The sequence below is a fragment of the Phascolarctos cinereus genome, unplaced genomic scaffold (genome assembly GCF_003287225.1).
Source record: "Phascolarctos cinereus isolate Bilbo 61053 unplaced genomic scaffold, phaCin_HiC Scaffold_9;HRSCAF=440, whole genome shotgun sequence".
NCBI classification, from domain to species: Eukaryota; Metazoa; Chordata; class Mammalia; order Diprotodontia; family Phascolarctidae; genus Phascolarctos; species Phascolarctos cinereus.
Window position 1 is genome coordinate 155,516,433 of NW_027556402.1, and position 24,730 is coordinate 155,541,162.

At 38.4% G+C, this 24,730-nt stretch overlaps 1 protein-coding gene across 4 annotated transcripts in view; it reads right to left on the reverse strand.

Moving 5' to 3' along the window:
* Positions 1 to 24,730, reverse strand: part of LIMCH1 (LIM and calponin homology domains 1) — a 365,498-nt gene that overhangs the window by 187,414 nt on the left and 153,354 nt on the right. The gene's annotated exons all lie outside the window — the stretch shown is intronic.

The following is a 24,730-nucleotide window of genomic DNA, read 5'->3' on the forward strand; positions in this document are numbered from 1 at the left end:
CAGGTTAAGTGAAATACAGACATAAATAGACTTGGCAATATTGAACTTTGGTTGTGGCAGTTTAAGCATCAGTATTTGAAAAAGTCAGGGGGGTTCTTTCCATATAGTGAAGGGTGGAAGTGGAAGGAATGACTGTGAAAAATTGTCTATGTTGATATTTATGAAAGGGATGAAAAATATAATTTTCTTTATATTAAAGATGTGGTCGAAAGAAGAGAAAGGGAAAGATTAAAAATAATAATAACCACCTAACATTTACATAGTGCTTACTGTGTGCCAGGCACTGTGCTAACTACCTTAAAATTATCTCATTTGATTTTCACAACAACCTTGGGAAGTAGTTGCTATTATTACTCCTACTTTACAGATGAGGAAACTGAGGCAAACTGAGGTTAAGTGACTTGCCCAGGGTCACACAGTGAATAAGTGCGTGAGGCCAGATTTGGACTCAGGTCTTCCTGACCGCAGGCCCCGTTCTCTATCCACTACACCAGTTATGTAAGTTTGTGAGGTATTGTAAAAGACAAAATCAGGAGGTAAGCAAACCTGGTTTATGATAGGCAGCTAGGGACTGCAGTGGATAGGGCACTGAACCTGTAGTCAGAGAGACCTGAGTTCAAATCTAGCCTCAGCTACTCACACGTGTGACTCTGGGTAAGCCAATAATCATTAGCAGCTTCAGTTTCCTCAGTTATAAAATGGGAATACTAACAGCTCCTACATCCCAAAGTTGTTAAAGGATGAAATAATAATATTTGCAAGCTACTTATTAAAGTATCATATTGGGCTCTTAATAAATGCTTGTTCACTTCCCAGCTTCCCCTTCCCCTGATAGGATTAAGACATAAACATCAGCATTAAACCCATGCCTCCTTTCTGTCCGCCAAAACATCTTCCTCCACACTTCCTCTTTCTTCCTGAAAGAGGGATTAATTTTCCCCAAAAGAAGACAAAGTGGTCTCCCAGGCCTAACTAGCCCTTGCTTCTTTGATGTAGTGTCATGGTCATCCAAGAAAATAAGGTTTCACCAAGGTGGGGTCAATTTCTGAAGACCACACACATCACCATGTCCTGCCCCGATGACTAGTTGACTTTCCATATGGAGACAGGCTAGGGCTTTAGCGGGATGCTTTGTCCAGAAAACCTAAGTGCTAGAATATCCTTATTGCATATTCTTGCTGTTTGAGGACAAAGTAGGGCTCCTTTTGTTAACTGTTCAATGACTTTCAAAGGCTGACTCATTTCACCCCAACAACAAATCTGAACGAGGTTAATGGGTCGCCTCCAACATGGGGAATAATGTAATGAGCTGGATTAATAAATAGGAGACTCTGAGGGAAGAGACTGAGAAAGTACCCAAAATGAAAGGGTGGAATTATTAGATCACCCAAGAGTTCAAAGACTGGTAGAAGCTGCCACAGCCTGGGCTCCATGGCAGAGTCTTCAAGAACAAGGAGGTTATAGGGGCAGAGTCAAGCATTAAAGGAAGACCCTTCACACAGTCAGTAATACAGGTTTTTAAATGGAACTGAAATTGTTCATTGAGTGATCTTAGGCAAGTTATTTCACTCTGAATCTTAGTATCCCCCATGTGCACTGTAAAAAGGGGGTAATGAGACTTGCATGACATACTTCCAAGGTCTGTTGTGGGGTGGTAGAAGGGGAATGCTCTTTAAACTTCAAAATATACAAACATGTGATACTATTGAATCCTGTGGACTGCAAACTAGGTATGCTATGTGGGGAATAATCCCTAGGTGTGAAAGGCATTCTGGAAAAAGGGTATTTCTGGGACTGAAAACTGAAAATGAGAAAATGCAAGTGAAAGAGAACAGAAGGCGAGCTGGGCAGGGCAGGCCTCAGGAGCCTGTGGTTAACTGCTGGAAGACAAACACAGGGAGAGTAGGAAATTAGCAAGAAGAATGACAAATCTCACTTTGAAGAGACAGATCTGTTTTGATTGGCATTATGGTAATATGTTGAAATAGAGTACAAGAGAATATAGTCTATTCAGAAAGGACAGATTGGGGATAAAGGAAAATTTGGTGCAAGCACTTATTTCCACATGCAGGAAGTAGGAGGAGACTGGCGGCTAGAAAAATTTATGGGTTAAGTTTCAAGGGGAACCTTATAGCCGGGGTTTATTGCAGTCCTCAAAACCAAGAGGAAAAACCTGGTTTGGCCTTCTTTCAGAAGCTTAGCAAAGATGACAAGTCCCAGAATTTTATTGGTGATGGGGATTTTAACTAACCCAACATCTGTTAGAAAAGCAATATACAAATACATTCAAGGGGGCATTAACAATATGTCTTGAATTTAAGCTGGCATTGGATTTTGTCTTCATTGATAGGTAGGCATTCTGTAGGAACATTGTTGTCCCAAGTAAAGTAATATGGCAATGCCAAGGAGATTACCATTTAAGTGCCCACGTGGGATTATAAGGACTATAGATTTGTATAGATTATATATTTATGATTGTAAGGATCATAGATTTTGAGCTGAAGAGACCTTAGAAAGCATCTAATCCTACTCCCAGTTTTAAAGGTGAGGAAATGGAAGCCCAGAGAGGTCAAGGGATTTGCCCGCGAGTTCACACAGGTTACCACATAGCAGAGTTGAGACCTCCATTTTCAGCACGCTTTAAGAGTCAGGGACCAACTGGGAATGACCCCTCACCTTGAATGTTTTCCTTAGCAAACTGGCCTCCTTGGAACACTCATCTACCTACTGAACTTCTGTTCCTTCCCTTTTAGGCATCAGTTCCTTCCTCAAACCAATCTGGGGTACCCCTCTCTCGCCTTCAGCCTGGGGTATGAGCCTTTCTGTATGGAAATTTGGTACACCCCAGATCCAGCATCCAAATTTTCTCTCTCCTGCTACCACATATTCCAAACTACAAGTGGGTTTTCCCACTTCCACCCAGAAACCATCCCAGATAGAGAAGACATAATATAAAAACAGCACTAGACTTGGAGTCAAGATTTGCGTTGGCATTCTCCCCAGTGACACCACCCTCTGTGACCTTGGGCACGTCAATTCTCCTTAGGCCTCAACCTCCCCATCTATAAATGTGAGGGAGTTGGACTAGATGATTTCAAATGTCCTTTCCAGTTGTAAATACTGTGGTTCTGCGGATAGTTTGAAAACGTCCCACTAAACCACTAAATAACCACCGTGTTCTCACACACACACACACACACACACACACACACACACACACACACACACACACACACACATATACACACACGCGTGCACGCATACGCACCCACATGTGCGCATGCACACACACACGCAGAGAGTACTACACCTTTCAGCATTATGGAGACACACATTATATAATAATTAAAGGCACAGAAACATACCAAAAATGAATGCCAATTTACATATCTGTGTCCCTCCTCTCCAGCATTTTCCCCACTCCACACCCACCTACCTCTGTTCATCAATACCATTTAATCTGTATCTCAGGCAAGTAGCCAAATGCATTATTACATAAAGCTTTAACCATCTGATCCTCATGACATCCCTGTGAGGTAGGTTTTATTATTATACCTATTTTACAGATGAGGAAAATGAGGCCAAGGAGGACTAAAAGACTTGACTTGCTAAGAAATACCTCAGACAGGACTCAAACTCCAATCTTCACAGCTCTTTACAAGGTTACCTACTTGCCTCACGATTTCCTTAGATCAGTTTTTCACAATGCTTCCTTGGTTCTGGTCAGATATGTTGATAGGGTTGCTGGAGAACATCTGACAAAGACAAAGAAATGCTTATAGTGTCCTAATGATGTCTGTTTTTAACGGTGCCATCACTTAAGCTACAGAATGGCAAAGTAGGAGGCAGCTTGTTAAAAAAGTGTGGGAGAAAGAACACTGGACATGAAGGAAGGAGACACCTGGGTTTCAATTACATTTTGAACCCATTAGCCGGGTTCAAATGACTAGTGGCAAATCACTTTATCTCTTTGATAGTAAGTTTTCTCATGTGAAAAATGGTGAAAAGAAGTACCTTTATTCACAGGGTTGTTCATGAGGATTGAATGTGATCATGTGTGGAAAGTGCTTTGCAAACCTATGTGTTAGCTAATAAGAACAGCTAAACTTCTTTTTCTGGTAATTTTCACTGCAATTACAGGGCACTGCCACTAAGTGCTGACAGTTACTACTGTGGTCAATTCAAAAACTGGACTTTCACTAAGGTTCAAGTTCATAGCTCTTTGCTTAAAGTCAGCAGATGGATAACCACAAATTTGCCAAATTTAGGAATATTAAAAATGTATGTGTCTATAATTTAACAATTAAACTACCTGGAGTTTTTTTATTCATGGTATCAAATTCATGACTTTCCCCCAAGCTCCCATATTTCTACAGTAGCTATGTTACACAATTCACCCCATCTCAGCTTGGTGCCAACTGTCCCTACAGCAGTTTATTTTCAATTTCACGGCTTGATACCTTCTCTATCAAGACAGTCTTTTCTATAACTGCTTCCCTGCTAGTCTGGAGATACATCTTTCTTGCTTCTGAGTTAGATTATTATTTCCAGGAACAAGGTTTTTCCCTTTCTTTCTTCATTCACTTATCCTGCCTCTTTCTGGTTTTCTCCTAGCTGAAAGCCTCTGCTCAGGAAGCATGCTAGCTAAGAGTCCCTAGTGCTCTGTGTTTATCTTCCAAACATGGAAGCCCAAATTAAAAAAAATATACATATACATATACATATACATATATACTACATATACATATACATATACATATATATATGTATGTATGTATGTATGTATGTATGTATGTCACTCTTAGGCCTTCTCTTTGCTCTGTACTGCAAACTTAATCTGGTTATAACTTGACCAACTACATTCTTGCAGAGTTCTTTGGTTTCCTCTAGCAACCTTAGATAACTTCTTCAGCAAATTCTACACAAAGTTTAAAGAGACAACATCTCTTAGAAATATAATGGCAAATTGAAAAGCCAACTGGAGAGAAAAAACTGGCTTTCTGTCATGTTAGTTCACCATATGAAATCAGAGAACTCACCAAACTGGCTGCTAGCAGAAGCTACTTTCCAGAAGTGTGATAACTGTCTTCAATATCTGAAGACAATAGCATGGAAGAAGGATTGCACTGGTTTTATTTGGCCCCGGAGGTCAGAGAAGCAATGAGGGGAAGCCACAGAGAATCTCATTTAGGTTTGATGTCAGGAGAGATGACCTGATTGTCCAAAAGCAGGATGGGGGGCAATTTGAGGTAATGATCTCCCCTTCACTGGAAGGCTTGAAGCAACAGCTAAATGATCACTTGTTTACAAAGTCATAGGAAAGGATTCTTGTTCAAATTCAGGTTAGATTAGATGTCCTCTGAGATCTCTTTAAACCCTACGGTGCTGTGGTACTCCCTTCTGAAAAGAGCATTTAAATTTTAAATTCCACTAAAATGTTATTAATGTACCGTTAAAGAACTCCTGGGGGGCAGTCTCTCTTAAGTTCCACAGTGGCTAATGTAGTACTGGGCACACTGAAGGTACCCAATAACAACTTGTTGACTAAATGTAGCAAAAGATTCAAGATACACCCTAGGAGAATGAGGAGTAATCATCACCACTCTGGAGGTCTGATTCTCCAAGTACTTGTGAACTCACTTAAAATCACGGAACTCATACCAGCCTGAATCAACTGCCCTCTGTTATAATGAGATGTGTGCTGCTGCTGCCGCGCCACGCCGCTGTCGCCATCACATTCCAGAGTGACTCAGTTAGTTGATCAAAGCTGATTTTACTTATCTTCTCCTAATGTAGCTGTAAATAGTTAAATCCTATTCTAAGATCCCTCGTTTCAGCTCTTCTTAATTTAGCCTAGAACCTCGGGCCCATGGACAGATTTCAGGGGACCTGTGAACTTGCATAGAAAAAAATTAAATCTTTATTTCAATAGAACGTATTTCCTCTGTAATCCTGAATATTTTCTTTTATATGTTTTAAAAAATTATTCTAAGAAGGGATCCAAAAGCTTTACCAGACTCCCAAAGAGGTCCAGAAAACAAGAAAGATTAAGAGAGTCCCTGACGTGGAGACTCCCTATTTTGGCCTTTATTTCCTAGAACTAAAAGTGCAAGGGGACAGGTAAGTGGAACAGTGAATAAAGTGCCAGGTCTGGAGTCAGGAAGACTCATCTTCATGAGTTCAAATCTGGCCACAGACACTTACTAGCTGTATGACCCTGGACAACTCAGTTAACCCTATTTGCCTCAGTTTCTCCTCTGTAAAATGAGCTAGAGAAGGCAATGACAAAAGATTCCAGTATCTCTGACCAGAAATCCCCAAATGAGGCCCTGAAAAGGTGGGCACAACTGCAATGACTCAACAACAACAATACATTTCTATTTCTGTCAGGTTATAAATGTCTTAGAGTTTATAGAGAAAAGACAAAAATGTGGATAAACATGCCTCATATTTCCACGATGGAGACAGCCGTATTACATCATCATGTAAATATCTCCCTAATGCCATGTGCAGTTTGCTATACACAATAACAATATTTAACATTGAACTCAATGTCCAACATGCCAGATACCTGCTCAGCATACAGTCTGACAGCTTAAGAACTTTTGATATTGTTGTAGCAGATAGTAGGTATCATATGAGAAGTCCAATACCATTCTCCATTCTCGTGGTCAAATATGAAGGCTTTAACCTGTACTTTTACTAAAGAACATATCTGTTCTTTCCACAGAAATTTATGTACAAGCACATTTCAATCAATAAGTATTAATTGAATGAAGGAAAAGAATTATTAGGCATTTACTATGTGTCAAGCACTGTTACATACTAGAAATACAAATACAAAAAGTGAGACTGTGTATGCCCTCAAGAAGCTTACATTCAAATGTGGATGAAGATACATGTGGGACTGATAGAGAAATGACTTAGGGTATAGGAAGTCACAAACATAGTGAAAAGTGGAGTGGCACAGTCCATTCACATACCCTTTCCGGAGTAGTGATTATAGGTCATAGTTATCAGAAAAATGGGTTGGAAGGGGGAGAAAAGATAATGGCACATAGTCCCATGGAGGACATAACCCAGTGGCTTAGCTTTGGTCCTACAGAAGATATAAAGCAACAAAAGAACAGTCTTTGCCTTCAAGGAATTTGCTTGGAATCAAAGGATCAGAAAATCTTAAGGGTTGCAAAGGATGGTAAAAGTTATCTAGCCTACTACATACACAAAAATATTTATAGCAGCTCTTTTTTATGGTGGCCAAGAATTGGAAATTGATGGGATGCCCATCAACTGGGAAATGGCTGAACAAGTTGTGACATATGAATGTAATGGAATACTACTGTTCCATAAGAAATGATGAGCAGGTGGACTTCAGAAAAACCTGGAAAGACTTACATGAACTGATGCTGAGTGAAGTGAGCAGAACCAGAATATTGTACACATTGTGCGATGACCAACTTTGATAGACTTCACTTTTCTCAGCAATACGAGGATCTAAGACAATTCCAAAAGACTTATGATGGAAAATTCTATTCACATCCAGAGAAAGGATTACGGAGTCTGAATGCAGAATGAAGCATACTATTTTCTCTCTCTCTCTCTCTCTTTTTTTTGGGGGGGAGGGGAGTCGTGTTTCTTCTTTCTCGTTTTTCCCCTTGGTTCGAATTCTTCTTTACAACATAACACATTTGGAAATATGTTTAATATAATTGTACATGTATACCCTATATCACATTGCATGCTGTCTTGGGGAGGGGGGAGCAGAAGAAAATTTAGAACTCAAAATCTTATAGAAGTGAATGTTGAAAACTGGAAACAAATAAATTTTTAAAAATATTTTTTAAAAAGTTATCCAGTCCAACCACCACATGAGGTAAGAATACCCTCTGGCAAGTAATCATCCAACCACAGCTGAAACACCTGAAGTGAAAGACAATTCATTACCTTAATCATGTTAAAGACAATTCTGACTGTTTAGAAATTGTTCCTGATACATGATCACATTTGGTTCTGACACTGCTCAAAATGGTAAGAGCAAAGATAGACCAAAGATCAAATTGTGCTTACTACCATATGTGGTCTCATGGTAACCAGTCTGTAAACTGAGCAATTCATAGGTTGTCCATCTCTAAGACATCTGACACCCAGGACCTTTTGTGGTGGACCTCTTCATTCGTCATGCGGGCACGCACGTAGGGGTGTTCTGCATACCATTCTTCTTATTGCACACTGAGAGACCACAGGCTGCTAAATCTTTACCATGGACTAAACTTCTTGTACACAGACCACTGGTAGTTCCTAAGTGATTCTTTGCAACTTCTGCCCAGTTCTCCGGGAACACTCGACAGAAGTCTAATTTTTTCCCAAATAACAAAGCACTGTTCAAGCTTTATACATAGTCTTATGGAGTAGAATACAAGTGGCCAAAAAAGTATTATTCTATGACTAATATGAGTTCTGAGGTTCTCTGAACTTAACAAGGCTGGTCCTGCTTCAACTGGCCATTCACTGGACCCATATTCAAAAGTTTTCCAAAATGATGAGACCTACCAGAGCTAGTCTCTGCTGGCACATGACCTTTGAGAAGCCACAGCCATACCCACATACCAATGAAACAACAACTGATTCTATTCAAATATAGTGGGTGAACATTAATAAAGATCCAACAAGAAAAGATTTCAGAGGAGCAAAAAACAAAGCCAGGATATCTCTATTATGATGATGACATCTAGCTAAACATGAAAAAAAAATACTTCCCATTTTTGCTCATAAGGAATCAAAAAAATGTTTTTTTCTTGTTAAGAATAATAGGGAAAGCCTAATTTAATGCCTTTCTACAATCCAATATTCCATTCAGCAAAATATCATTGTTTATTTCTCTGTAATAGTTTTTAACTCTGCAAAAGCTATTATTCAAAAATTCCTGATGATATTTTGCTCACTTCTTCCACTGATACATCATGTTAACTCTGACCTTTTAAAAGATTTTTCTGGAAGGCTTACATGTCTACTACATACAGGGATGGAGGGAATATGTGTTTTCTGCTCTCTTAGCTCATAGGATAACAACCATGCCACCAAGTACAATTAAATGCATACTATTATGATCTAGATACAATCACTACATCTCTGGGCTAATCGTGGGTTTTTTTTCAGAAGTATACAGACATACTTACATATTAAGCAAATTATTAATTATCTAGAGCCCTGAGGGACAGAAAGTATAGCTAAACAAAATGTACAAATAATTTTATATATTTATTTTGGACATTAATTTCAATATCCTTCTCCACTCCCCACTCCCAAGTTACCAAGAAACAACAAAATGGAAGATTTCTCTCTTTTTTTCTTCTTTTGAAAAATTACTGGAAGTGGATCTTCAGTTGTCAAAAAATAGTACATGGATAAGTGAAATCTTCAACTATGGAATCAATGGAAGAAAAAAATTCAATAGACATGCTACAATGGGACCTTATGTTCCATGGCCAAATAACATTTTTTGGGAATAACGGACATGTTAACCTTTAGTTTATCATCAACAGAAAGGGAACCCACATCAAGACACAGAAAAGGACATACACAGCATGGCCTTTGGATGTTCCACCATTTAGCCTTTGGTTGTCTTGGGTAGATGAATTTAAAGCTGCGTGCTACAAATTGAACTGGGACTGGACTTGTGATTTCACTGATATAGGGAACTCCTAAATAAGGCAGCTCCGTCTTTGGAAGACAGTCAGTGTCAACACCTTCTCTGAAATGTATGGTCCAAGAGAGTTACCTAGAAAACTGAGAGATTAAGTGCCTTACTTGGGAGCATTAATAATGAGACATGAGCCCAGGGCTCCATGGTTCTCAGACCAGTTCTCACTTCACTACACTACAGTTCCCTCTGTGTTTGAAATACAACCCTCACAGGTTAGGTTTTAGGCACTCATCTCTATGTGATGTTTATGATTCATGAGTTTTCATGAATATGTTTCTTTTTTTCTAAAAGGATGTTTTTATTTTATTTTTCTCAGTCACATGTAAAAACAATTTTAATTCTTTTTTTATAATGTGAGTCCCACATTCCATCCCTCCCTCCCTTCCTTCCCCTCTCCTTTAGAAGGCAAGCACTTTGACATAGATTCTACATGTGCATTAGCCTTGTTGCAAAAGAGAACACAGACCAAAAAATAACAACCTCCCCTAAACAAATAAACAAAAACTCCCAAGAGGAAAAAAAAAAGAAACAAGAAAAATAAAGTAAAAAGAGTATGCCTCAATCTGATTTTATACTCCATCAGTTCTTTCTCTGGAGGAAGATAGCATTTTTCGGCATAAGGTCCTCATAACTGTCTTGGATCAATGTATTGTTGAGAATAGCTAAGTAATTTATACTTCATCATCATACAATATTGCTGTTACTGTGTACAATGATCTTTTGTATACAATGAACTTTGCATCAGTTCACATAAGTCTTCCCAGATTTTTCTGAAACCATCCCGCTCATTATTTGTTATAGTACATTACTATTCCATCACAATCATACACCACAACTTTTTCAGCCACTCCCCAATTGACTGGGCAACCCCTCAATTTCTAATTCTTTCCCCCCACAAAAAGAATGGCTATAAATATTTTTGTACATATGGGACCTTTTCCTTTTTCTTTGATTTTGGGATACAGACCTACTAGTGATAACTGCTGGGTCAAAGGGTAAGCACAGTGAGCAAATTTCTTAATATCAATTTTGCAGAATACAATTCTTTTTTTAATTAATTAATTTGTTTTTAGTTTTCAACATTCACTTCCATAAGATTCTGAGTTTTAAATTTTCTTCCTCTTCTTCACCTACCCCCTCCCCAAGACAGCATGCAAACTGATATAGGCTCTACATAAACATTCATTAAATATTGGAATACAATTCTTAGAAGATTGACTTACTAAAGTATAGCTACCTTTGTGAAGGCAGGGAGGGCTACTGAAACTGTAATTAGCCGGTGAAATTCTCACAGGGGCAAAGTAAAGATGGTGTTAAAAGTCAATGTATGGGGAGGATTCCCTCCTTCACCTCTGTCTCTTGAATTCCCACTTTTCTTCAAGATTCACTTTGAGCACCATCTTCTGCAGAATGCTTTTGCAGAATGCCTTTCCCAGTCTCTCTCTCACCCTCCACCTCTAGCGTCATCTCTAAAATTATCATGTATCTATCTTACAAGGATCTTGTATATACCTATGTAAGGGACTGTCCCTTTTATATATGTCCTAGTTGCATATTTATTTGACAAATGATATATTTGAAAGAAAGAAAGAAAAAACATCTGTCAAAAAAATAAAAACCCCAACAGTCTGCCTAAAGCAGCTCTGAAGACCTGAGAGAAAACAAATCCTCTCAGGAAACTTGTTTTAAGTTATCTCAAAGGCAAAAGTATAAACTGAGTATAAAGTTAGCAGACTAAAGTACATTGTTGTCAATTAGTCAATTAGTTTTCAAAAATTTGTAAGATATCATTAAGAAATTAGAAATTAAAAAAAAACAATTATGGGCTCTGAGGAAATTCACGTATTGTCTATTTGAGCCAGTCCCTAGAACAGCCAGAATTGCACTGGGTGAAGCCCAGCAGGCAAATACACCGCACTCTGTTGCTGCAGTATCAATGTTTGCTTGGTCTAGGAGCCTTGGAGCTGAAGAGAAGCCCAGGATTTTATAGTGCCTGCTACATGCTACCATGCACAAAGGTGTGCAGGCAGTAATTTACACTATTTCTGGCTACAATGCCACCCAGGAGCTCCTGATTTCCAGTACTCTCTACTGCATAATGCAGTCAGATCTCAGGGCCCTTCCCCACCCATTGCTGTGCTTGGGATTTCCACTGTCTTCCTCCCTTGAAACTGCATATCCTATAGGAATCTGGACGCTTTGCAAGTTTTAGCTGAATCCTATCCCTCCCTTCACAGTCCAACCCAGTTCTTACAGTTGCAATGAAACCTTCTCTCACCATACCAGTCACAGTCTTACCTCCCTCTTCTGAACTCTGTAACTCCCTGATAATAACTATTGTCTGTGGCTCTGGATCAGTCCTTGAGCCCTACTGTCCTACATCCTTGACTATTTTTTACATACATAAGTCTTAATTCTCCTTAACCTAGCTGGTTTTTATGTTACCCATCAAGCAATTATTACCCCTCTCCTCCAACCCCAGCACTGATTTCATTCTAGCACCCTATTATTCCTTTCCCCAAGACCCTCAGAGGTTGGGCTCTCTCCCTGACCCTCCTTCTTCCAAGAAAAATAATCAGGATAAACTAGGTTTGCCTGTGAAATGTCAATGAATCTTATTCCAGGTTTCTGTGTAGCCAGACTTGCCTGATGTTTATCTCATCTTCCTCCACCAATTTAAGGAAAGGAAGGAAGAAAGAAGGAAAAGAGAGAAGGAAGGAAGGAAGGAAGGAAGGAAGGAAGGAAGGAAGGAAGGAAGGAAGGAAGGAAGGAAGGAAGGAAGGAAGGAAGGAAGGAAGGAAGGAAGGAAGGAAGGAAGGAAGGAAGGAAGGGGATGATTATAGGCATGGAAGTTTGTTGCAATAAAAACATGTAGACAAAAACATCAAAAAGGATGATTTGTTTCAAAGACAAGAGGTGATAGAAGAAGCTGTTAAGACTAATTTGTTCTGCAGTGAGATAGGACAAACTCCCTGATGAAAATCAAGAGAAGCAAACTGTTCAGTCCCTGGTCAATGTAAACAATGCAAGTTAAAGATGTGGAGCCTTAAGGAAAAGTCAGATTTTACTTCATGTCAAGAGGTAGTATGAGGTTAGGAGGAAAGATAGTATGGTAGTTAAGAAGGGTAAAGTAGAAGAAGACAGAGGGAAATAAAGAGATATGTGGAGAAAGGAAGACATGGAACACAGGAATAGAAAATGAAGAGGGATGAGGCAGCAGCATAACAGGACATGTACCTAGAACAGTGAAATCACACACTCATTAGATTAAGAGCTAGAAGGGATGTTGGAAGCCATCTAATCATCTAGTCCAACCATCTAAATTTAAAGGTAACAACAACTAGCATTTAAATAATGCTTTAAGATTTGTGAAGCTCTTCACATTAGGGTTGGAAAAAAGATGTTCGAGGTGTTTACTGTAACTTGCCCATGGTCTCTTAAGTTATTTAAGTAGAAAATTCAAGATTTGAACCCAGACCCTCAGATTCCATTTCTTCCTACCATACTAGGCAGCTAGGTAACCTCTAAGGGCCCCTCCAGTTTTAGCATTCTTTTCTATTTGAAGCATTCCTTAAGTTTTATACAAACATCAGGTCCCAGGACCCTACAACTCTTTGCCTACAGCCTACATGTAAGTTATTGTTTCCAAAACCCCTATCAGGTTCCCTCAGCAACCTCCCAACCTCCCCTCAAAGCCCTGCATTTCTATTGTCCAAAGAATCCCAGAATCCCTAATCCTGCTGCTGGGGAGGAAGAAGGGGGGTGGAGAAGGAAGAGAGACAAGTTCCTTGAATTCTAAAATGGAATCCTAAATGAATTTTCCCATAGAAGCACTGGTACCCAAAGTCATTAAGTTCTACAGTACCATTAAGGGATAATACTTTCTACTTCTATTTCTCACACAAACTCTATAGCAGACTGATCACTGGGGAAATCATGGGGTGTACTTCACTTAAGAGGAACCAATCAATAGGAGTTCATTTTCAGTATCATAAACATAACGATCAAGTTTTTCTAACTACTTGGCACTTTCTTTTGCTTTTTTGGCTAATGGCCCCCTTCAACTTATCTCCCACCATCCCATTTCTCTAATCTCATCATTCAGTTCTTAACACCCTAGGCATAAACCCTAACCTACTGGTTATTTAATCACTGCAATGTTACTACTTTCTCCTCAGACCCTAGTCTCCCCAAACTCATCTACATTATTCTCAGGTATCACCATTCCATCTTCCTACCTATGTTCATTTTACTTCCTCATATTAACTACAATCTGCCTTTCCCTCAGGGAACTTTAAATCTCTAGCTGTCTTTACTAGTCCTGGCTGATTCTACTTCCACGACACCTCCTTGTTCTAACCCAATGCTATTTTCAGTTTGTGTCCCCATCACTTGGTAACTTCTCCTTTGAATTTCACGCTATATAAACTGTAAATATGATCTACTGAAACCATCCAATCACTCCCCACCCACCCCCATGACTGTTCACAATCTCTCAACACTTCCTCTTTTTGTTATCCTCAGAAATGTAGAGTTCTTGAACTCAAGTCTCAACTTTTGTGACCTCCACCACCAGAGGGCTACAACTTACATATTTACCATCACTAGGAACTTCTCCACAGCCAGGATAATCAACTCTGAAATTCCTCATTGACCATAATCTAGTGTCTAGTATTCCTTCCTTACCTGCCTCAATACAAACCAAGACATCTAGTCCCTGTTCTCGATCTGCTTTCCCCCTACTAATTTTCTGAACTATAAAATGAGAGCGTTCTATAACTATTATATGTGTGTGTATATTATATATATATATATATATATGTATATATATATATGTGTGTGTGTGTGTGTGTATATATATATACATATATACATACATATACATATGCATATATATATACATACATATATATGTGTGTGTGTATAATATATATATATATATTTATATATATATATATATATATATATATATATAAAACTATAAAATGAGAGAGTTGGACTTAGATGACTGCCAAACTCTCTTCTGATTTTGATATTATACATTTCTGGGGGAAATGGCAGAAGCAAAGCAACATAGGAGGTGTAAACAAAAAATTGACAGAGCTTGGTTACAGCCATTTTAAAAGTGTTCTTTCTTCCACCCTTGCCCCCAACCTTTCACTGTTTTCCATTCCATTAACCCTAAGTCCTGGAAAATTCATACAACCATCCATCTTCTCTGATCCTCTATCAAGTGGCTAAATCCTGTTGAAGGAAAAGAGGAAATGATGCTACTTAACTACACTACTTGGTCTCAGAGATGGAAAATCTCCCCACTAATGGAGCTATCCAAAAGTGCAATAGCTGCCTGGGAAAGTAATATGTGGGACTCTTCAAACCGAAGGTGAGTGATCTTCTTTCAATTTAACCCGTACGTAAATAACAATTTCTCTAGTGAGAGGTAATACGTTATTTTCCCAGGTAGCCTTTCCTGCTCTCCTCCTTGTCTAATCTGAATCTAACTTCTACCTATGACCTATACTATTCCCCTCTGAGACCAAGAAAAGAAAATCTAGTCCCTCTTTCTACATAGCAGCCCTTCAAACACATGAAAAGGGGTGTCACATCTCCTAGAAGTTTCCAGACTAAACATTCTCAATACCTTCATCTAGACCCAAAGCCTTTCATCAAGGCTAGGTGTTGCAGTGAAGAGAGCCTTGAGTTAGGAAGATCTGAGTTTTAATCCAGCCTCAGACACTTTCTAAGCTGTGTGACGCTAGGCAGTCATTTAATCTCTGTTTGGCCTCAGTTTCCTCATCTGTAAAAAGGAGATAATAATAGCACCTCCCTCCCAGGGTTGTTGTGAGGATCAAATGAGATACTATTTTTAAAACATTTAATACCTGGCATATAGTAAGTGCTATATACATGTTCACTCCTATTATTCATCATCATCCTGGCTGCTCTCTCCTTAGGATTCTTCTGAAGCTTAAAGAATTGAACATAATTCTCTAAATGAAGTGTGACACAGGCATGTTCCAAGAAATTATGCCTTTCTTAATACAACTAAGAGCACATTAGAGATTTTGTTTTGGTTTGTTCTAGTTTGGGTGTATTGGCTGTCAAATCACACTAATGATTCATATTGAGCTAACACTAAAATCCCAGATCTTCTTCCTAGCATCTGCTAAAAGTCTAAGTGCAACTTCTCACTTCTGATTTTTTTTTTAACCTAAGTGTAGAGCACGACAAGTCAATGAACAACTTTTAAGCACCTAGTATCATAGTGCATAGGGTCTGGATTTGGAGCCAAGAAAACTGGGGTTCAGATCTCACTTCACATGCTTTACTAGCTACGTGACTCTTGGGGGCTTCAGTATGCTCATCTATAAAATGAAAGGACTAGAGGGTCAGCTAGGTGGTGTAGTAGATAGAGCTCTGGCCGTGAAGTCAGGAGGACCCGGGTTCAAATTTGGCCTCAGACACTTGACACTTACTAGCTGTATGACCCTGGACAAGTCACTTAACCCTGATTGCCTAAGCAAAAAAAAAAAAAAAGTTAAAATAAAATAAAATGATGATATTAGGTTGGATGGCTCCTAAGGTCCTGTTAACTCTAAATCTAGGTTCTTATGACTTTATATTTATCCCTATTAAATTTCATCTTGTGAGATTTTCCCCCAACCTTCTAGTCTGTCAAGATCTCTTTGGATTCTGATGTCATCCACAAATTTGATCCAATTTATCTATTTATACATTTATCCAGATAATTTATAAATACATTAAATAAGAGAGAGCCAGCCCATAGCTCCCTGAGACACAACAACAGAGGCCTCTCTCTAAGCTAGCATCACACCATTAATAACTACAATTTGGGTCCAGTCACTTAATCAGTTCTGAACCTACCTAACTCTCCAATCTACTGACAAAAGTCTTGGTTTGTTGAGACCCCAAAACTAGCACCAAGTAGCCAGCCTACTTTATAATGACAGATTTCTTATTCAATTAAGCTGGTATTCAGAAAGCAGACATAGTATATTAGCTTTTGTACACAGATGGCTGTTCAAGCAAGGTAAAACCTGCCAGAGCCAGTACTTTTCTGGCCTAGTTTTGAGAACCCAGGTTCACATCCATGTCAGAATGAAGGATCAAAGGAATATAAGTCCTGGCAAAATTTTAGAATGAACAATTTAAGAGACTATGAACATCTAGAAAAGGAATTAGTGATTACCAAGATGATATTTTCATCAAGACTAGGTAATGCTAGACTAATCTTATTTATTTTCTTTGTTAACAAGTTTACTAGGCAGAAGTCTAGATTTCCTTTTCAACATGATCATTAATATCTTTTTAATAATACATTCCAGGTTTTTTGCCAGGAATCAAGCACAAGCTCACTGCCTTATAATAAGTACGTGTCATACTCTTTCCTGTTTTAAAAATTGTAACAATATTTGCCTTTTTCCAATCCTATGGGCCTTTAACACTTTGTAGCTACCAGTGCATACATTTCACGGGCTTTCCACTTGTAATTCTTTGCTCTTACCATATGACTAGACCAACGCCTTTTCTAGCTACACAAGTCCTTTGAGACTAATACAAAACATTTTAGTAATATGTTAATTCCTACTTATACCCATCATGAAACCTTCCATTGTTCTGTGGGTCATCATAAACCTTGCACATAACAAATACATAAGAAATATCTGTTGAGTAGAATAGAGAATTCTGTCAATTAGTCTTCAAACATAAACACTACTTTATCACATTTTTCCTACTGGGAGAAGTACATTCTGAGTTTCAAACAATAGATATGCATATGAGCTTTTGGAAGACAACTGGTGTGCAAATCAAAAAGGGACTTACTCCGTCCCTCTTTGTAACAACCTTCTCCTCCATTACCAGCTGCCCCTGTGGCTCCTAGCAGAGTGTCTTGGATATAGTAGGTGTTCAGTGAATGTGTGATGAATATAAAGAAGTATACCAAAAATAAAAACAGCTGGATCACCAAGACAACAGTAATAAAACAGCAAGAGACTTTAGGTCCATTAACATTCTTAAGGAGTTAATTTTTTCAAAAATCCTATTCCATGATTCCATTCCACTATGTGCCAAGACTATAGTAGTTTGAGCTCAGAGAAACAGAACTTCATGCAAGTATCAGCTGACACACCAAGAGCTCATTCCCACTGGTTTTTGTTATTTCACCGAGTTGCTGCCTGCTTGTTGCCACAGCAACACAGAATAATGGGAAAGGAGGAGGGAAGAAGATAAAAATTCACAGAGCTGTCCTCTATGGCAGGGTTGAGTTGGGGGGCAGGGGGCACAGATAGAGGGGCGGAAAGAAGAGAACAGAGAAGAAGGCAATGAAGCCTTGGAATTTGCCAATATGTACAGTCACTTCCCAGATAGAAAAAAAGAGAAGAAAAGCTCCCTGCTCTTTCTCCTTGGGAGGCACATAATTCTATTTGGTTTGGTACAGAGAAGAAATACAAAAAAGTAATTTTATTCAGAACAGATTTCATTCAAACCATTGGAGAATATGTCACTGAAGGCCATAGGCACTAGGAGAGCAAAGGATGCGCCTTACTAGAGAAGCATTTTCATCTAAAGATGGGACCAAAAGCTTCAAGCAAAAAACTGAAAGGGCCTGAAGTTAAATATTCTCTTGAACGCATTCAGAAAAGAGTAGCAAACTTCCCATATGGCACTGAGCTTTAATTATCTAGAAATGCACAAAATTGTGTTAGGAATATATTTTTGAATATGTTCTAAACACCTCGGGACTACAGGAATAAGTACATAAGTGTGAGTTTCAAACAAAATGACCAATTATCTAAGTGCTAAGGATATTACAGTCATCTTGAATTGTTATTAATCTTCTTCAATGAATATTTGTTGAAAATTAACTACTATACATGAGGCATCATGTTAGGTACTGATGAATAAGATACTCTCTGACCTCCAGGAATTTAAAGCGTAGGGGGGTAGATAACACAAAGCAAAACTTTGAAATACCATATAAGTAATACAAAATACTATCAGAATTCAGAAGTATGGTATGGATGATTTCAGGAGGCTGCTCTGAGGAAGGAAGATTTGAGACAAACCCTGAAGGTCACCTAAGATTTCGGTAGGGGGAGGGTCTTTCAGGCAAAGGGACCAGCATGAGCAAAAGTAAAAAAGAAGAGAAAACACAAGGCACGTTGGAGAAACAGAGTACATGTTAAGAGAATGAGTTGAGGCCAAAATTTAGGTTAGACAACACTTAATTGATGTGGCAATGGTGTGCACTATTAATTAAACCAATGGGCCACCATTTATGAGACTATTGAAATAGACAATATGTGCAGGATGAACTGACATATAGACAGGTTGTTAGAACATTGTAGAAAGCAAATTGGATTTGAAATCAGAGCACCTGGTTTTGAATCTTAGCTCTTTTACTACTAAGTGTGACTTCATGTAAGTCATGTCTAGATGACAATTTTCCCATATGTAAAATGAGAAGTTGGAATAAATTATCACTAAGGTTCTTCCTGAGTGTAAATAATGTAATCCTTATAACATCAGTCCTGGTATGAGACGTGGACATACTTATACGTATGTGTATATTCACACACCTCTATACACATGTATGTAAAATTAAAAAGAACTTCCTAACATTAATGAAATAAATGGTTTCTACACAATGGAAAGAATCTAGTAGACATTCAGAAGTTTGCTAACTGAAAAAAAAATTACATATAAAGTATCTCCATCACAAAATGATTTCAAAAAAGGCAAAAAACTACAACATGGGGAAATATTTACACAGACTAACTCCTGCAAGCAGACAGTACTGTTATCAAACTCATTTTCTAAGGAAAACATCCAAAAGAACTTGATCGTTAAAGATGCTCAAATAATAGATTAAAGGAATAAAATTAAGCTGACTTTTAATCCTCCCCTAAGTAAAACCTAAACCTGCTACAGACAAACACTGAGCTATGCTAAATGTTTTCTCCTTCACATAAAGCAGAATTTTGTGGTGGTTGTTCAGTGAAGTCTAAGAAGTAGTCAATTATTCTAACAATTGTCTAATAATTTGTTTAGGAGATGGGATATAAGATCAATGACTTCAATTAGCAGTTATTTAATAAATATTAAATAAAAGAGAGATTAAGGGGTGGAAATCCCAAAATGTTTAAGAGGCAGAGGTTTGCTAGATAACAGTTATTTTAAATAGTTTCCAGATCATCTTTGGTAAGCTTAAAGGAAACCTATCAATTCCCTCCTAGGGCTGGATAGTTTACATTAAACACTGAGAACACAAGATAGATGCTTCACCAGGGACATCATTATTACATAAAATATTTCATGTTCGAGCATCACTATGCATCTGGGTGAAGGTTCCTGAAATAGTGCTATTCATTTAAACACACACACACACACACACACACACACACACACACACACACACATGATGAGGAGATCTTTATAATTTGTGCCCAGAGAGCAGTATGAATGGGGTCACTATTCCCCACTGTGCTCTGTGTATCTCTAAGAAGTCTCTCTTTAGCAGAAGAGAGGAACAGGCCACTTGGACTGCAATGCTGCCAAAATACTCTACAACTAGGGGCATTCTGCAGCTCAGAGGCTATGCAGATTCTTCGCCATACTTCTCCATCTGTTTTTTTCTTTCCCAACAAGTTGGGTGGGGGTGGGGCCTGGTGTGAGGGTAGAGGTGGAATTTTATATCTTCCCAAATTTGCCTCATCCAAAAACAGGCATACGACTCAAACTGCAGTGTTCCCTTGGACCACAGCACAGCTTAAGCTCTTAAATAAAATAAAACGGCTCCAGATGTCCTCACCTGAACCGAATGCTAATGCTTAACGAGCCTTGGTGCCCCAAATACCTGGAGCCAGGCCAAGTGAATGATGCCAATGATGTTTTGGCATGAAGACACATAAGTAACCTATGTAACAGAGTCTACTGATTTCTCAAGTCAGGACTCAGTATTTTGAGACCAAAATCTATAAAGGTAAAAGCACCTGGGGTCTGCTTTCTCAAGTCATGCTAAGAATTCAGCAACCATTCAGACAGAACTTTGAACACCAAGAATTTTAATAATTCAAAACTTAAAGGTCCTATCAAGTGCCTTCAATTGTAATGGGCATAAATGAAAGCCTTCATAGGTGAAAGAGGAATAAATAACTAACAGATCAAAACTTGGAAAGAAGGCAAGAAAGGAAAGGGGAGGGTCCTACCTCTTAAAAATCAGTAGAGCGCTCTTTCAGGGATGGGGGTGGGTGGAGAGTGGGCAGAGTTTACCATCTTAATTATTATTTGTCACTTTGGGGTATTACATTCCATGTTAAACAAAACTAACTTCTGACCTCCTTTTCTTCATTGCACAGTATGTATATTTTCTACTTGATGCCCAAGCAATGAGCCCTCGAAGAATTCAGACCGACCCACCCACTTTAAGCCTATCCAGAGTAAAATAAAACTAGGAAGTCAGAACTGCTTATTGACTTCCCCCCTCCCCCACCATCAAAACAATCAACATTTGGGGCACTCTGTAACCATACATAAATGGATATTAGATTATTCACTGCCTCGAGTTAACTGGGTCTTGGTACTATACTGCCCCAACTACTCCTACTAGTAGCTTACTCTCACTGTCTTTATACTTCCCTTAAATCTTGATTCTGGTGTGATTTTCAATGTCCTTCAATGGCTTACTTCTTGACAAATCCGGTGGTTTTTTTCTTAGGCCTCATTCCTTTTGGCCTCTCTGCAAAATGACATAACTGGTTACTCCATTCTGTCAGAAGCTCATTCCTCCCTTTATTTCTATGACATGGAAACCATGTTTACTTTTCCTCCTGTATCCAAGATGGCAGTTGCTTTTTCTCCTTTGCTAGTTCCTCTTCTCCCTTCTATCCTCCTTTATATCCACCTTACTACTGTAGGTATACTTATTCCCAGACCCTACACCTCACCTCAATTTCAATCTCATGTCTTCAACTCCACCACCATCACCTTAAAATTCAAAATGCCCACAAGTAAACTTCAATTTCATCAGTAAGCTGTCATTACAACTTCTAATCACCTAGGCCTTGAAACATCTGCAGGATCTTTATCCAATACATCCAGTAAGTTGCCCAAGTACTAATAATTTTTCCTTCAAAATGTCTCTTAAATATGTCCCTTCTCTTCCCACTGCTTCCATCCTGACTCAAGCCCCCATCACATCATAGTTTGATTATGGCAACAGTCTCCAAGCTGACCTCCCAACTTCAAGGTCTCTCTGTCCAAAACACTTCACCCACTGTCATCAGATTATTCTTCTCAAAACAATGAATTTATAGGGGGCAGCTAGGTTGTGCAGTGGATAGCGCACCAGTCCTGAAGTCAGGAGGACCTGAGTTCAAATCCGGCCTCAGACCAAACATTTGACACTTACTAGCTGTGTGACCCTGGGCAAGTCACTTAACCCCAATTGCCTAAAAGCAAAAAAAGAAGAAAAAAACCAATGAATTTATGATGTTCCTCCCCTATTCAGAAACTCCCAGTGGCTCCCCAATGCATAAAAAACAAAATCTAAGTTCTTCGGACTGGCAGTCAAGTCTCTCCATAATCGTATTCAAACTACCTATTCTCTTCTTCTTCACCTTCACACTAGTCCTCAATTGAAACCTTCCACTGCAATCAGCCTGTTGTTTTCTCATCCCAAACATAATATATTCATTTCTATTCACAAGCCTTTATCCATATTTTCCTTCAGGGATACAATGTCTTTGACTTTTTTCCCCTTATTGTCTACAGACTCTTCAAGATCCATGTTCTCCATAAGATTTTTTCAGCCCACATTGCTCTCCTCCCTCTACGAACTCTAGCAACTGTTTGAAACCTAATTCATTGTATGTGTGTGTGTGTGTGTGTATGTGTGTGTGTGTGTGTGTTCTCCTCCCAACGAGACTGAAATTTCTCAGAGGGGAAGAATTCCAGCTCCTTTTTTCGATTCCCCCCCCATACCTAACACAGTGCTAACCTATGCACACAGTGCACTCAATAGATATTTATTGACTGAACGCACGGTTGAAAAAACAGACAATATCAGATTGCATGCGTTCTTGGGGAAGGAGATGTGAAGGGAGGGAGGGGGAGAAAATTTAAAACTCAAAAGCTTATGGAAGTGAATGTTAAAAACTAAAAATAAATTAACATTAAAAAAAAGAAGCAAACAGTATTCTTGGTACCAAATGATATATTAGGTTTAATACTTGACTGTTCATTCAAGGTATTCTCATATGTATTAGCTCTAATGATCTTTTACTCCATGACTATGATTTCAGCAATAGGCAGCTTCACAAACAGTATACAACAACCAATTCTCTCACCAGTTCTTGGAATTAATATTATTTCATAGTCCGGAATTGTCATTGTTGCTGCTATTGTTGATAATTTAAAATTAATTTGACATACAACCAACCAGTCTTGGAAGATGTGAACATACATATCAGTCTTATGCTGGATCACGTGTTCAAGTCATAACAAGGAGCCGAGACAATCTTCCTTCCTGGGATTGAGCAGTTCATTCAGCAACTAGGGCACAAACAAGTGTTTGCCAACAGATCTTTTATCTTTACAGAATTATTTTAGCAACAGGGCAGATTTTTATTCCTTTGATAAGAAGTCCTTTTATCATTTAAATGTAAACTAGTCTTCAAATCCTCTATTACACGCAAAACACACGCTGGCAGATAAATGGCTCTTCTAAAGACAAAAGCTATTGGGAATTCAATTCAACAAGAGTTTTTACACCTTACAAAAACAAACATGACCATATTTTTTATTTCATCTGTAGGGCTGTCACTTATGCATAAACCCTTGCCACAGTTTTAAATTTCTTTAATAGAGAATAGGACCTATTCTGCATAGCTAGACTCATTCATCATATAATGGGAAAAAAGCACAGATCTTGGTGTTAGTTATAGAATCACAATAAAATCGGTTTCCTCATATGTAAAATAATAATAATATTTGTATTATCTACCTTGCAGTGTTGTATCAAGAAAAGAATTAGGCAAAATTTACATTACTATAAAAATGTAAGCCATTATCATAATTATGCATATTAATACAACAGCTGGGAAGAACAAGGTACAATAAAGAAAATAAGGGAAAACAAAGTCACTGGTAAAAATGAGAAATTAGTTCAAATCTTGTCACTAATATTACGTCATGCAAATAGGAAAAGATGACAAGATGGAGACAAAGTTGGAGGGGCCGTAGGAAAAATCCAACACACTGATACACTGTTGGTAGAGATAGGAAGGATTCCAATCATTCTGCTAATAAATTTGGAATTGTGTAAGAAAAGTGACTCACCTCTTCATAACCATGTAACTCAAATATCCCACAACTAAGTTTATACCTCCAAAGAAGTCAACGTCAGAAACAAAAATGTCACGTAGCAAAATTTTAATAGCAATACTCTTTGTGGTAACCAAGAATGGGAAACAAAGTGAGTGCCTACCATTTAGGAAATGTATAAAAAGAAAACAAAAGTAGTCAGATATACGAGGAATTTACTGATAGAATTTTTTTATAGATTCCAGTAGTAGCAATTGTTAAGGCAGTGGCAGAAAATTTTAATTACTGTTAGGAAACAAAGCTTAGCAGGAGAGGAGAGCTAGAGAAAGTGACAGGGAAGCTACAGGTTACAACAGATTTGTGAACTCAGCCATAGATGATTGATAGATTATTTATTGATAGACTTAATCAATAACATATCCAAAAAATACTCCAAATTACTAATAATTATAAAAGTAAAAATTAAAGCACCCCTGATGTCCTATCTCACATGCATTAGATCAGCAAAGATGACAAAGGAGGAAAAATACAAAATGTTGGAGGGGCTGTGGGGAATATAGGCATCCTAATGTACTGTTGGTGGAGTCCTGAATTGGCCTTCTCATCTGGAAAGCAATTTGGAACTACAGCTACAGAACTGTGCACATCCTGGGAATGCACACCACTACCAGGCCTATACCC